Raw genomic sequence first — 16,745 nt, 5'->3', positions numbered from 1 at the left:
TCATGCTTACTTGTCAAGACACAACATTGGCATCTGCTTTATGCAGGAAACGCACCTGAATGTAACACCATCCCTGAAATTGAGACACACTAGATGGTCAGAGGTACACTCTGCGGTATACTCAAATTATGCAAGAGGAGTCGCTATCCTTGTCCGGAGGGGGTTGGATTGGAGAGAGGCAGCGGTGACCACAGACCCAGAGTGGATATGTCGTCTTTAAGGGTCAACTGGGAGGCAGATCGGTGGTTTTGGCGGCAATTTATGGTCCAAATGTAGACTCCCCGGATTTTTTCCGAGAAGTCTGGGCTAAGATACTCTCCACTCAGGGTTCTACGATAATATTTGGGGAGATGTTAATGCTATACTTAACGATACCCTTGACAGGAGAGGTTCGACATGTCCACTGAACCCACATTCCAGCTTGGTGCTGCAAGATCTTATATCCAAAGGCGCGCTAATTGACATCTGGAGAGATAGACATCCCCAGTTGAAGGAGGGAACTTGTATCTCTACACAACATGTTGCATGGTCACAGCTAGACTATTGGCTGGTCTCCTCTGATATAGCCTCCTGGACGCTTGAGGTAGTGCATCTTGCACGCTCTCTGTCAGATCACGCCCCTTGTTTACTCAAACTGTCCAACCCAGACTCGCCGCCACAGGCCTTTAGCTGGAGATTGCCCCCCCATGCCTTACTAGATAAAGCATTCAAAGAGGAGATAAGAACAGATATGTACTTTGAATTAAATTCCGGCTCGGTTCCCTCTGAGGCGACATTGTGGGATGCCTTTAAGGTGGCTATACGTGGTAAGTGCATGGCTAAGCAAGCAGGAGTTTTAAAAGCAATCAGGGGCTCCATGGCGAGGTTGGAAAGTCAAATAAGGGATTTGGAGTTGAGATTTTGCTCTGGAGCTTGTCAGGAAATAGCGGCAGAACTTAAGAGCAAATTGCAGGAATTTTCCGAAGAGGCACTGAGAGAGCTTAAGTTTTTGGGGAAACATGCTGAGGCAAGGAGATACGGTGAAGGGGATGGGCCTGGCCACAGACTTGCAGGATTGGTTTGCAGGGCTCACTCGACCACATTCATACATACCATAACAAAACCGGGTGGAGCCATTGTTACGGGGCAAGAGGAAGTCTTACAGGAATTTGCGTAATTTTATATTTCTCTATACACTGCTACTCAATTAGAACCTTCAGATGGGCTTTAGGACTTTCTGGACTCTATAGGGTTGGTATGGTTCAATGACACACACAGGCGATATATGGATATTCCCATATCAATAGAGGACATCAAGCGTGTCATTAAAGGCCTGCCACTAAACAAAGCCCCTGGACGGGAGGGTCTAACAACAGCGTTTTATAAAATGTACCCTGAGGAACTGACCCCGAGGCTGCTAGCTGTTTATGCAGAGGCTTTGGAGACCAGGGCTCGACCAGAGTCCTTGCGCGAAGGTCTCATAATGACATTGTTGAAACCTGATAAAGATGAGAGGGAATTGGACGCTTATCGTCCGCTCTCGTTGATGTTAAAATCTATGCTAAGTTGCTGGCAGACCGCCTAAAACCTCTTCTCCCTATGGTGCCACTTCCGGACCAATCGATGTTTATCCCGGGACGTGCAGCGTCTCACAATCTGAGAACACTTTTTTTGATATTTCACTATCTTCATCCCAACGTACAGGCAGTTGCCGTCTTCCTAGACGCTACAAAAGCGTTTGATTCCCTGGAGTGGCTGTATTTATTCCGGATCTTGGTGCGCATGGGCTTCAGTCCCCTCTTTATAAGTCGTATCCAATTGCTGTATACTAAGCCGAAGGCCCGGGTCCGGGTGAATGGCATGATTTCTGACAGTTTTGAGGTTAACAGAGGCACGAGGCAAGGATGCCCATTCTCGCAGCTGCTTTTCGCGATTGCCATGGAACCACTTGCAGCCAGAATAAGACAACACCATACAGCCAGAGGGATAGGCCTTAGCACCAGAAGCCTTTTAATATCCATGTACGCTGACGACGTAAGCCTGTGTATACTAAATCCCTCATTGAATCTAGACCCAATACTTTGGGAATTCATTAGATTTGGCGGGCTGTCAGGCATAACCATAAACTGGAGAAAATCTGTGGTATTTCCTTTGACAGATAAGACCCTAGAGGTGCAGTCAGAATATCCACTGCGTTGGGCAGCGGACGAGGTCAAGTACTTGGGGGTGTGGATCAGCGCAATTTACAGGACCTCTGAAACTTGAATTTCAGACGCGCGGTGGATTGGCTGGAATCTAAAGGTACAATTTGGTCTAAGCTGCCGTTATCGATTGCAGGCAGAGTGGCTTTGACGAAAATTATCATTTTGCCGCAATTTTTGTATTTATTTACAAACATACCTATTCCCCTCATGCAACATTTTTTCAAATGTCTCCGATCTCAATTGCTATCCCTGGTGTGGGCGGGGAGTGAGGTGAGAGTCTCTTGGGACCTCCTTACTCTTCCCTTGCGTCAGGGTGAGTTTGGAGCTCCTGATATGCAACTATATGCGCTCTGCAGGCTCATTTTCTAATTTCTGGGTCTACCCAACACCATACCAGCCACATGTGGCGGTCGAAATAGACGCAGTCACCCCAACCCCACTGGAAGTAGCCATTTACAAACAGGCACCGTGCCCACGGCAAGATGTAGACACCGCTGACATGCTGAGGAGCGTCTTGGCCCGGGTCCTAAAGCGTGCTCGTCTTCAGGTACTATATGCGCCATCTATGCCCTTACGCGGGAATCCACTGCTGCCCTGCTTAGAGAATGGGGGAGGACTGTTAGAACTGGGAGGCACACAATTATTGATATTTTCTGATTTATATCCTGAGGGTACTTTCAGGTCCCACCCACTGGAGAGGACGCGCCGGTCGCATAAAAATTCACCTATTTTAAACTAAAATCAGCATGTCGAATGCTATGGGAGGGTTTCCCTGATGCACCACCGACCTTTCAAGCACTAGAAAACGTCTTAGCCAGAGCCTCCCCGTGTAAGCTGGTAACCCATCTATATAACACTATGCAGGAGCAGGCCCCAATGACGAAGCCCAAATCCTTACAATTGTGGAACACTGAGCTGGACCCCCCTGGCGGGACGACCAGTGGGAATACTGCTGCAGACAAATGCTAGAGTTATCGCCAAACTATAAATTACACCTCATACATTTTAAATTTCTTCATAGATAATACAGAACTCCAGTAAGCTTACACAGAATGAAACTGTGGGAAGATGCGAGATGCTGGAGGTGCGGCTTTGAACCAGCATTGTTTTTACACATGGCTTGGAACTGCCCTAGGTTGTCAGAATATTGGAGGGACATTTTCACTGCAGTAAACCAGATAGTCGAGAGGTCGGACGAAGCCTCCCCACTGCTAGGGCTGCTAGGACTTGTTAAGAATACCATACCTAAAAGACGAAAACTGCAAGCACTGCTGTTACTATGCGCGAGGCGACAGATTGCTTTGAAATGGGGCAGGAGGAAAGTTCCTACTCTTGCTGAATAGTTATTAGATGTCACCTAAGGGCATACACAGTTGGGTGTTTATTGGGAATGTATGCCACCTACATTCAGACCACACAACATATGGGAGCCATTTTTGCAATGGGCACAAGCCAGGGGAGACTCCATCACACGTAGTAGTACTCCAGTCACTGATTGTTAATTATGTTTGCCTCATAAAAACTGTTTTGGGGAATCTGGACTACATGACCAGCCATGGGGCTCCACTCTGCAGTCAGTCAAGATCTCTGTCTGAAGGTCGGAAGGGATGGTAAGGGCATAAGTGGTTATGGATATGTTTCTTGCAAGTGTTCAATATATATAATGCAGGATGTACTGACCAGTACGCTTCCACACCTGCAAGCTGAAGCAGTTCATCTTTGATGCTATAAGCAATGTATGAGCATGAAAAAGTAGGGACATGTGGATGTAGAGTACAAGTACCACTTGTTTATCTTGTTTTCTTCTCTGCTGTTCTAATTTGCACCTTGTGTGATTTATGCTGATCATGAGAAGATGTATGTTACGTTGTATTGTTTTTTTTGTTTTTTTTGGGAAAATCAATGAAAAAAATTATTTTTAAAAAAATGTATTTATTATCTTGCCAGGTTTGCATAGTGGGTAACTTATTTGCTCAGAAACTGTTCCTTGCTTCACCCAAAATGGCCGCTCTAATGGCCAAACTCCAAGCTGCCAAGTTTTGAGGTATATTTGGGACTGAGACAATAATTTTTACTTTCCTGTTCTTGTTTCCATGCTGTTAATGTAGCAGCCTTTTGTTCTTTCCATCGAATCTTACTGATTAATGTGTGCTTCTCAATGCCTCTGGTGTGGGAGAGAGGTAACTTGTTGGAGTTGTGTACTGTGGATATATAGATCCAATTGGAGAATTGTGGGGTCACTTGTTTTGTGCAGCACCATTGCAACACACACTATGTTTTGGCTAAGATATTTACAAAACAAGATGTAGTTAATTGTTGTACAATTGTTATATGTTAACCTTTCTTTTAGGTTTGAATTTTGGTTTGTTTAGTGCCTCTGCAGACCTGAAGTTGTAGTTTTGTAAAACGTCATTGAATTTGTTTTCTGAGCATGTTAGGTGCATTGTTCTACTTGTCTCTGTTCCTAGATGATAAAGATTAAAATTGCTCATGATCACCTTAGCAGAAGATGGATATGTGCAAATAATTTCACCTGGGGATCGTGGATCTTGTTGTTTTTCGTTTTGCAGGACCGTGAGCATTGAGGTATACATTTATTATTAGGAGTGAAGATCTTCGTTCCTTGTCATCTTTTTTTCCCACTATGAGTGCCTGCAACATTTCCAAATCTGTTTTTAATTTTTTTGTTCTGAGTTCTCTTTCATGTTTTATGTAAGTCGAAATTCCATCAGATGGTCTGCTGTATCCCTGTTGTCTGGCCACTTGTTTGTGAAACCCTGCAAAGCCCTCCAAATGTGTGGGGTTGGTTTCTTGTAATTGGAAGGGGGTGGGTGACCCAATAAACCCTTGCAGGCTTAGGAAATATATGTAGATGTGGATCAACGAAGTTGCCAGCAAGGGAATTTGTTCAAATGCATAATAGGAATCACCTCAGAGTAGTTAGCGCCAGTATGCAGATCTTGCAAATCGAAAATGCACAGTACTTCCGCCGTCATCCCACAGAAGTACTGTGCATTTTCGATTTGCAAGATCTGCATACTGGCGCTAACTACTCTGAGGAGATTCCTATTTGTGAAAAAGAACAACACAAAATTCACCAGTAAAATTGGAACTTTTGGCAGTGACTGAAATATTTTTGAAACACAGACCAGTTCTTGTCAAAATAAATCACTCAGAAAACTGTGAATAACTTCGAGAGTCCATTTTATTTCTACTTTCAGTCAAGATCAGATCTTTTTTTTTAAAAAGGGGTCACCACCATATGCCAACTTTTGTCGTCCTGAAGGAGGTCTTAACGAGTAAACAAATCAAGATCGAAACATCGACATTAAAGTCCATTTCTATATTGGATATTGAGTTTACAAATGACTTTCGTTACAATATAAATAGAAGTCATCTGTTATTGATTTACTTGATTGGACTTTTTATTCAGATGTACATTAGGAAGAACTTTGTTAACTTCCTTGACATTTGAATGTATTTTGTTTATCCTTACAAGATGAAATGTACCCTTTGAAATTTTGAATTTGAATTTTTTACACATGTAAAAATAATCTGTTTTGTTAAGAAATCCAGCGACTCAAGAACATCGGTGTTGAGGGCACTGCGCTGACCTGGCTCACATCCTTCCTTGGCCAGCGCTCCTTTCAGGTCTGGGAGAATGACACCCGTTCTCCCGAAACCCCCTCCAATGCGGCGTGCCCCAGGGCTCATCTCTAAGCCCGACATTATTCAATGTCTACATGTCCCATCGGAGGAGGTTGTCAACCCGTTCGGAGTGAAAATCATCAGCTACGCTGATGACAATCAATTAGTGGTGTCTCTATCTCACCCAAACCAAGAACAATCAAATCTATATAACTGTCTGGTAGAAATACAAGGATGGATGAATAGCTCGTCACTGAAACTTAATGGGTCAAAGACAGATATTCTCCTCCTTGGCCAGAAGGGGCTTTCCCTCTCTCAGAACATCTGGCCCCCCTGCTTGGGTGAACCCCCTGTCCCTAAGTCTGAGATCAAGAGCCTGGGAATTTGGCTTGAAAAAGACCTGTCTTTCAAGACTCAAGCCAAAAAAATCGCTGGGACTTGTTTTGGGCTCCTCAAATCGATCAGGAAGATTTTGCCCCTACTTCCTCCTGCCTCCCAGAAACTGTTAATCCAACGCCTTATTTTATCAAGGCTGGATTACAGCAATACCATCTATCTGGGTGCTCCCGAGGCTACCCTCAATAAACTGCAAAGGATCCAGAACGCCGCGGCCCGGATCCTCACCAATACCCCGGCCACATCTTCAGCCAAACCAGCCCTGAAACTCCTCCACTGGCTTCCAGTGAGAGAGCGAGTGAAGTTCAAAGCTCTCTGTCTGTCTCACAGACTCCTGCAGTATAAAGGCCCTCCCATCTTAAAAAAATTCATCAGGCCCTACAAAGCCTCAAGATCCCTCCGATCTGATCAGGAATACCTTATCACCATCCCCAGAGTGAAGAAGGTGCACACGGGTGGACGGCGCTTTTCTGTTAACACAGCCCGCCTTTGGAAATTTCCTCCCCCGTGATCTTAGGACGGAACCAGACTATCTCCGATTCAGGAAGCGGCTGAGAACGCGCCTTTTCCCCTGATCTGCCTTTCTTCCTCTCCCCCCCTGTTACCCTCAGATGTTTGGATCTTAGCGCTGGGATACTTACGGGTGACTACGCGCTTTACAAAATCTAAAACTAATAATAATAATAAGAAAAAAAGATTTCCTGTGTTGCTGTTTTATTTTTATTTCTGTCTTATAGTCAGACAAACCAAGTTAGTTTTGGGCAGGTACCAATTAGGTTGGGCCAGATCAATCAATGCAAATAATATTTTACTCTGAAATTTCTTGTAGGCATACAATGCCCCCTTCTTGTAGAATTTTCCTGTCTGATTCAGCCAGGAGAAGTGTGGCTCAGGGGTTAGAGGCGGCAGACCAGGAAACTGAGATCAGTCCTGGACCAGGGTTCAATTCCCCGCCTCGGCGGGTCTTGGGCTCAAAAATTCCACTGACTCGATAATTCTCGTTCCGGTGCCTACTCGACTCACGGGTTCACACTCTGCGACTCTGGGCAATAGCTTGCTTAATCTCCACTACGGCCCCTCGCGGCGGGATGCCTGGCTTTCACCTTGTGGATACCCTGCTGGGGTTATCTCACAGGGGAATACCAGGACGGGTTCCCAAGGCAAGCGCCTTGATGCCTTCGGGTGATACGTGTGCTATATAAATCGCAGTACATTTACATTTACAGCCTTGAAGGCTCTCTGAATACCAGGATATAATTGTAATGCCCAATTGAATAATTTCATTGGTTCTATGGATTTCAATCACAATGCCCATTGTTTGTTTGTTGTTTCACAGTTCTTAGGAGGGCTCCCTAGTGTCTCACTACCTATCCGGTCATGTTGCTCCCCACTTTTAGTTTTTTAAATGTTTCTTGTGTTACCGTTCTTTTTTCAGTCGCTCCTTTCTGGGATCTTAACAGAATAAACCATTATACCACATAACACCTTAGGTCTGGGGATCAGGTAAAAGAGTGAGCGGAAGAGACCAAGTAAGCAGAATGTATGTCAAAGGGTTAGGGTATCAACTACCTCAAGGAAAGAGGAGAAAGCTGTGTTGCCCAGAACCCATCATTCAGAATACGTGAGTTATCATCATTTGGGTCTGGCCTCCTCTTGATGCGGGTCCACAGTCTAGGAAAATTACTGGAAAACCCTCCGCTGTTTATCAATCAGAGGATGGCTGGCCCGACCGAGCATACCATGAAACCCATAGGCATAGACTCTTGCCAAGTGAAGAGGGTTAAAAACCAAAAATAACAAGTGCAGCGCTAAACAATACGAAACAGGTGTGTTAAAAATGACTAAGGGAACTCCATAACAACTTTATTCTCAGAGTGCCCCTGTCATAGTTAAAAAGCAGACCGCTAACTGTTGAATTCAAAAGTCAGACGATGAAGAAGGTTGACATGCAGAACCCTCCTTACCCTGGAGAAACAGTCATCCACTATGGAAGGCTCGACCTATCTTCGAGGAGCCTTGATCAACGGCAGGTCAATATGCAAGAATGGGGCACATGTCCATGACCTGATTACGGAGAATGATATTGACGTGCTATTCGTAACAGAAACTTGGATAAAATCATGGTGCAACCCAATTATAGCCCAAACAGTCCCCCAAGGGGATTGGTGTCAGTACAACGCGTTGTATTACAACGCGTTCCGTTACAACGCAGATTTTACAACGCGGGATCCATTACAACGCATGTCATTACAATGCATGGCATTACATCGCAAATGCTATTACAACGCATGGCATTACATCGTAAGTATATGTAAGTATACCTTTTTTTAAAAATGTTATTAAGTTTATTGTAATTAATTTATTTAAAATAATTTAATTTAAAGACATTGTAAAATTGTCATTAAATTAATTTAATTAAATAATAACTATTAAATAAATATTATATATTAAATAAATGTAATTTTATTAAAATAGAAATTAATTTAATTTAATTAAAAAAGTAATTAGTTTAAAGTACATATTTTTTATAATGAAATAAAATAAAATTAATAATAATTTTTTATTTAATTTAATTAATTTAATTTATAAATGTAATTATTGTTAAATTATTAATTTAATTAAATAAATATATTTTAATCTATTTTAAAATGGTAAATATAATTTAATTATCCCTAAACACAAACCCTGCCCTAAAACCTAAAAACACCCCTGTACCCCAAAACCCAAACCCTACCCTAAAACCTAAAAACAACCCTGTACCCCAAAACCCAAACACTGCCCTAAAACCTAAAAACACCCCTGTACCCCAAAACCCAAACACTGCCCTAAAACCTAAAAACACCCCTGTACCCCAAAACCCAAACACTGCCCTAAAACCTAAAAACACCCCTGTACCCCAAAACTCAAACACTGCCCTAAAACCTAAAAACACCCCTGTACCCCAAAACCCAAACACTGCCCTAAAACCTAAAAACACCCCTGTACCCCAAAACCCAAACACTGCCCTAAAACCTAAAAACACCCCTGTACCCCAAAACCCAAACCCTGCCCTAAAACCTAAAAACACCCCTGTACCCCAAAACCCATACACTGCCCTAAAACCTAAAAACACCCCTGTACCCCAAAACCCAAACACTGCCCTAAAACCTAAAAACACCCCTGTACCCCAAAACCCAAACACTGCCCTAAAACCTAAAAACACCCCTGTACCCCAAAACCCAAACCCTGCCCTAAAACCTAAAAACACCCCTGTACCCCAAAACCCAAACCCTACCCTAAAACCTAAAAACACCCCTGTACCCCAAAACCCAAAACCCTGCCCTAAAACCTAAAAACACCCCTGTACCCCAAAACCCAAACACTGCCCTAAAACCTAAAAACACCCCTGTACCCCAAAACCCAAACACTGCCCTAAAACCTAAAAACACCCCTGTACCCCAAAACCCAAACCCTACCCTAAAACCTAAAAACACCCCTGTACCCCAAAACCCAAACCCAACCCTAAAACCCAAAAACACCCCTGTACCCTCAAAACCAAAACACTGCCCTAAAACCTAAAAACACCCCTAAACATATACTCCTATACTCATACTTATTTAAAAAATTACTTAAATTAATATATTTAATTTATAATATTTTAAAACGAAATAAATATTTTTTTATAATTAATAATAATTTAATAAATTATAAAATAATAAATAAAATTAAAAAAAAAAAATACTTACCAATACTTACGATGTAATGGTATGCGTTGTAATAGCATCTGCGATGTAATGCCATGCATTGTAATGACATGCGTTGTAATGGATCCCGCGTTGTAAAATCCGCGTTGTAACGGAATGCGACGTAAAAGATGCGTTGTAAGTGTTACACACCCCCCAAGGCTACCTCATCCAGAGGATCGACAGACAAGAACAGAGAGGGGGTGGCTTAGCCATTATTCACCGGGACTTTATGAAATGCTCTACGTTCGAACTCTCGGATGTAAAGGGGGCAGAAAGTATGGGTTTCTGTATCCAGATAAATGAGGAGAACACCTTTGCTGGTGCCCTTATCTACCGCCCTCCAGGACCTCAGAACGGTTTTTTCGAAAGCTTTGAAGAGGCACTCAGCACTTTAACTCTGAAATACGCCAACTTCACAGTATTAGGCGACCTAAATTTCCATCTTGATAAACCCAATGACCCAAATGCAATATGGCTCAGTGACCTAACTGATGTCCTGGGGATGGAAATATTGACTAAAATGCCTACACACAAAGCAGGTCATATCTTAGACTGCATCTGCACCACTATTAAAACCCTAGCCGTTGAGACCCCCCTTGTTCAAACATGGACCGATCATTGGCTGATCCCCTTCAAACTGGCCACTAACAAGAAAAGAGTCAATAAAGCCAAACAAAAAATCGACGTCCAGACACAGAGAGACTGGAAAAAACTTGCAAATTCCCCCAATCTGCATCTCATTGCTAAGGACTCTAAACCGCCCCTAACTGGAAGTACCGAAACAGACTACAACAACTTCTGTAAATGGATCACAGATTTCTGTGGTCCTGCAATTTCAGAAAAAGTGAGAAAAAAACAGAACAAAAAGTCAGCCCCATGGTTCTCCCTCCCTCTAAAAGACAAACGCTCAGAGGTCAGAAACCTTGAAAAGAAATGGCGCCTTACTTATGACACAACGGAACTTCTCGCCTACAAAACTGCCAGAAAACAATATCACGCAATGATAAAAAGCGCTAAGAAAGATCACTTTCTAGAAGTCATCAATCTGTCCAACAACAAACAGAAAGAAATCTTCAAAATAGTTGATGATTTCATGAACCCCAGAATCCTTAGACAAGAGATTCTACCCCCACTTACTCTATGCAACTCCATAGCAAACTACTTTGAGCAAAAAAATTTAAATCTTATCAAAGACTTCCCAGATCCCCCAGAATCCCTTTCTCATGAAATCCCACCACCAACCAACTGGAAAGCTCAGTTAAATAATTTTGCCCCCGTCAGCCTCGACGAAACTCGTCAAGCTATTCTCTCCATCAAGTCAGGCTCCCCTTTTGACCCATGCCCCCCTCTGCTGCTTCGCACTTTAGTTGACACGGTCAATCCAGTTATAAATGCTATCATCAACTCCTCTCTGGCCACTGCCGCCATTCCATCTGAATGGAAACTTGCTGCCGTAAAACCTTTGCAGAAAAAGCCCCTAGCTGACCCCACTACACTCTCCAACCTTCGCCCAATATCACTGCTTCCACTGCTGTTTAAACTTACTGAAGCGGCGGTAAACAAACAGCTGACCAAATATCTGGAGGATAACCACCTCCTCCACCCCAGCCAGGCAGGTTTCAGAGCTAAACATTCCACGGAGTCAGCCCTTCTACATACAGTAGAGACTCTCAAAATGGCAATGGATCAAGGAAAAAAAGCCGTCCTGATCCTGCTTGATCTTTCGGCGGCCTTTGATACGGTCTCACACCCCGTATTAATTGGCCGCCTGGCAGAATCGGGACTAACAGGAACTGCCTTCAAATGGCTGAAAAACTTCCTCAGCCATAGAAAACAAGTTACCATACTAGGAAGCCACTGTTCAGACGAAAAAGCACTAAACACAGGGGTGCCACAGGGCTCCAGCCTGAGCCCAATTCTTTTCAACTTGTATATGACCCCCCTGATTGAGCTCATTACATCCTTCAACATCAGCACGATATCCTACGCTGACGATACTCAGCTCATCCTTGTTCTGGACAACAACACGACCAAAGCAGAAGAAAATCTGAGGGACTGCCTTACCGCAACCTTTGAATGGATGAGAACCCACCACCTCAAATGCAACTCAGGCAAAACTGAAATCCTTCCTTTTGGGCGAGACAATCTTTTCTCCCCCAAAAACTGGTGGCCCCAAGACGCCGAAGTCCCGCCGAACACCATCAAGTCGGCCCGCAACCTCGGGATAAGGTTTGATGAAGCACTTTCTTTTAAACAACAAGCAGGTACTGTGGCAGGGTCCTGCTTCAACATCATCAAGGGCCTCAGAAGGTTCTTTGACCTCCTTTCCCTGACAGCTAGAAAGACGGTAGCAGTTGCCCTCATCACATCCCGTGTGGATTATTGTAACAGCATCTATGCTGGCTCCAACAAGGCTGTTCTGCACAAACTGCAGCTGGTTCAGAACGCCGCCGCCCGCCTAGTGCTGAGACTGCCTAGGAAGTCATCTGCCTTGGCAGCACTTAGAGCCCTGCACTGGCTACCTATCCACAAGAGAGTATTATTTAAAGTCCTACTAATCACTTTCAGGGCCTACCACCAGTCGGGCCCCACATACCTGTCCCAAAGGTTTGGAAGATATACTCCCTCCCGCTCGCTCAGAACTTCCAACCTAAACCTGTTAGTGGTCCCCAGGTTCAGACTCACCACTAAAGGAGGAAAATCCCTTGGAGTGTTGGGAGCCAGAGCCTGGAACAAGCTCCCAGCCCACATGCGTCTGATCCCCTCAGAGAACCTGTTTCGAAAGGCCCTTAAAACCTGGATCTTTAATGCCTCGGACACCTTCTGTCTAGCGCTTATCTAACCCCTACACCCCTCAAACCCTTCCAGATCCATTAATCTTCCTCCTCTCCTGGCTTTATGTTTTTCTCCTTATCTTCCCCTCTGGACACGATATGACTAGTGCCAAGATGCTCCATGGAGTGTAAGTCGCGCTTTATAAAAGCCTATTCATATCATATCATGTTTCTGCCCTCACTAGGATCTACAAGTATCGGGGCATTCTTCAGGATCAATTAGCTAGAAAATATATGTAGCTGCTGCTGAAAGTGAAACAACCAAAAAGTGCTAAATATACAATAGACAATTCATATACTCTACCGACATTATCCAACTTGGCTGTAGTGGAACCAATTGTCGGTCACCAGCAAAACAGTTTTCATACATTAAAACAAACTCATCATCCCGCTCATGATTTACCACACTAATAGCCTCTCAGATAAGAGGCCCTGTTAACAGTAGATCTAACGCGCTTTCAAAACCATCTATATAATTCATATAGTATGTGCACTTACCCACATAAGTTGGGTGTCACCCTCACCTCTACCTGGTAATTACTCAGGGAAGGGGGCCCCGCTCTGTAATAGAAATGCGTATGAACCATGAACATTATGCAAATGGTAAACTCTTCTATTACAGCAGATCTTCGTGATACCAACCGGCACCCTCAGTAAACACTCTCATGACTCACTACCTTAACCAACTAAACATGTTGACTGTGGGAGTATAACTAGACACTCCCTATGGAAATAAAAAAGATCTATGGTTATTGCTAGCCAACCTCACTGGTCCGTCCTGGGTGGGAACAGTAAGGAACTTAAGACACCCTGGTCTCTCGTTGTCATACTAGTACTAGCAATTGTTAACACTCATGTTCTCTCATTAGCATTAATATCGATGTTACTGCGCTGGCCACTAAGTGAAAAGCAGAACTCATGTGAACAAAGCTGTTCTTATCGGCGATGTTCAAAAGGAGGCACATGGCACTCGACAGTGATAAGGGCATCCATACCCACTTTGATTATTTTAGTGGTTAACAGTTACACCCCACGCAGGGATACAGAACGCTCGTAAATATGGTGAACGCTCAAACCCTACAAACGTGTGCCGTACGTCACTCTAAAAACAACCTTAGTCTCTTAGCATATTACATTCATGAGTCCGATATGATTTTCCACGAGGAAATGATTTAAAAATTCGACACATACACAATCACAGACCACGTCAGTGTGTAGGACAGCTGGCAGACATGGCGAACACTCAAGCCACGAATGCGTCGCATGTGCCTTAAACAAAACAAAACCCTTCACGCATTCAATGCCACATTAGACTAACACGTATTGGCCTTACCTGTCCGTCGGTACCCCGGGGCGGTCTATGAGCAATGACCGGAGTTACCGACGGCGGCCATTTCTCGTGTTTAAGACATCTCAGCGGGTCCTTCGAAGAGGTGTCTAGCCTACTGCCCGAGGACCAGCTCTCCGATATGCCTAGATGTGCGCATGTGCAAAGAGACAGTGTTCATCCTGGGTGCATGAGGATTCTAATAGTGGTAAGACGCTAATCACCCTCCAGCCTGTGAACTGTGTCAGTATCCCGTACCAACACGAGGGTCGTGGTTTAAAAGGAGTCAGTACCTCGGTGAACATGACTTCCATACTCAAGGTTTTTAGAGAAAGATGTTTGGACAGAAGGGGTTTAAAATACTTGCCGCCTGCAGGCTTACATTTATACCAATATGTAACTCAACGTTCTAGGATCTGAATCTGTGCCATACCATGAACTATTTGATTATTAATGCCCAATTGAGTTCAGCTAAGCTGAGAGCTAATAAGAGTTTCAGCTGAACCCAGGCACCAATTATTAGCTCAATCATAGGCAATGATCCATATGATGGAAAGTGCTTGGGGGTTAAGAGTGAAACCACTAGGCCCTGCAGGCTCTAGAGTTTCACCACTTACGGAGTGAGGATCAGTAAGGACTGCTTTTACAAAGACAACCATGGTATCTCGTCGTTCAGTCCAAAACGATCACTCTTCAACCTGAACACCCATCTTTGTTCTCTACGTAATAAAAATTGTTGGATGTCTGATACGTGAGAGGGAATGTATGGTTTTTCCAAAATAACCCAATGTAGGTCAGTGTCGGAGTGTCCTGCTGTAATGCAATGGTTTGTGAGCTTGGTAGCACTCTTTTTACACCGAATGGTGCTTCTGTGCTCAGAGATTCTGACTTTGATTTTACGTGAGGTCATGCCCACGTACCTCTTCTGGCAAGGACACGTTATCAAATAGATCACGTGATCAGAGATGCAATTCGTATGTTTGTTCAGTGACCAAGGGGTAGAGGTGCCAACATCCACCTCAGTCTGGTGTCTGGTTAACGGACAGACAGAACAATTACCGCACTGGAAATGTCCCTTCACAGGAGGAAGACCCCATAAGTTCACTTCAGTAATGGATGCCTTCTCCCTTGGGCGAGTGTGCACCAACTGATCCTTTAAGTTGTTACTACGCTTGAAGGCAAACAGTGGTGGTGGTAACGGTTTCCCATCAATTTTCAGAATTTTCCAGTTCTTCAATATGCTTTTCTTCAGGGCATTAGAGTAACTGCAGAAGATGTTGACGCAGGTCATTCTCTGCGACAAAATGTCTGTTGCTGGTATAACTCGAGGTTCTAGAAGGGCATCTCTATGATTGTTGAAGGCCCTCTTCATAGAGGTTTTTACTGACCTCTTAGGATACTGCCGATCTCGAAGTTGGGCAGACAGTAGATTGGCGTGTTCCTTATACCCTGTGGTTTCTTAACAATTGCGCCGAAATCTGAGAAATTGCCCGAAGGAAAAGTTCTCTCTAAGGGCCTGCGGATGGTAACTCTGAAAATGTAATAATGAGTTTCTTGCCATAGGTTTCTTGTAAAGTTCAGTGTGAAGGTAACCTTGATGGGGATATATCCGCAGATCTAAGAAAGGTAGGCTGGACTTGGAATATTCACAAGTGAACTTGAGATAGGCGTTTTGTTGGGTCAACCATGAATGAAAATCATCAATGGACGTGGCTGACCCTCTCCAGACTACGAAAAGGTTGTCTATATAATGTTTCCATGTCACAATGTGGCCGATGAATGGATTGCTTTCAGGTAGCACCACAGTTTGCTCAAATTGATGGACATATAAGTTCGCCAGAGAAGGAGCAAAAACACTGCCCATGGAAGTGCCAGACACTTGAAGAAGCAAGTCGTTCTCGAATTTGAAAAAGTTCTCCTTCATTGCCAAGGTGGCACATGACATTATGAAGTGGATGGGGGTGATGTATTCCCAGTTGATGGTCCCCAAAAGAGTTTCAATGACCGACAGAGTTTCATTCTGTGGTATGCAATTGTATAATGACTCGACGTCAAATGAGACCAGGAAATCTTGGTCTACGTCGAAGGGCATATCACGCAGAATCCGTATTAGATCTTTAGTATCTTGTAGGTACGTGGGCATGAGTTTGACCAGTGGTTTCAGAAAAAAATCCACAAAAGTGGAAAGGGGTTCCAAAAGGGAACCTAGACCTGAAATGATGGGTCTCCCAGGTGGAGGGGAGATCCCCTTATGTATTTTTGGCAATACATAAAAATAGGGTACCACTGGATGACGAGCAATCAGGAAAGATGCTTCTTGGTCAGTGATCCAACCTTCTTCGGATGCCTTCTCAACTAGTTTCTTGATGGAAGTAGTCAATCTAGGAGTGGGGTCCATTTTCAGGCACTGGTAGAATTTCTTGTTATTCAGTTGACGTCTGCACTCTGCGGTATACATATCCGAATTCAATATCACTGCCTTTATCGGCGGGTTTCACCTTGATGGAGACGTCATTGGCCAAGGTGGAAAGTGCCAATCGTTCTTGTTTAGTAAGGTTGTGAAACTGTCGGTAGTCGGTCTGAAAGATCTTCTCTGCATCTTCTAATACCGCTCGCTCAAAAGTTAGAATTT

The sequence above is a fragment of the Lissotriton vulgaris genome, chromosome 8 (genome assembly GCF_964263255.1).
Source record: "Lissotriton vulgaris chromosome 8, aLisVul1.2, whole genome shotgun sequence".
NCBI lineage: Eukaryota > Metazoa > Chordata > Amphibia > Caudata > Salamandridae > Lissotriton > Lissotriton vulgaris.
Note: the sequence above shows the minus strand (reverse complement) of the source record.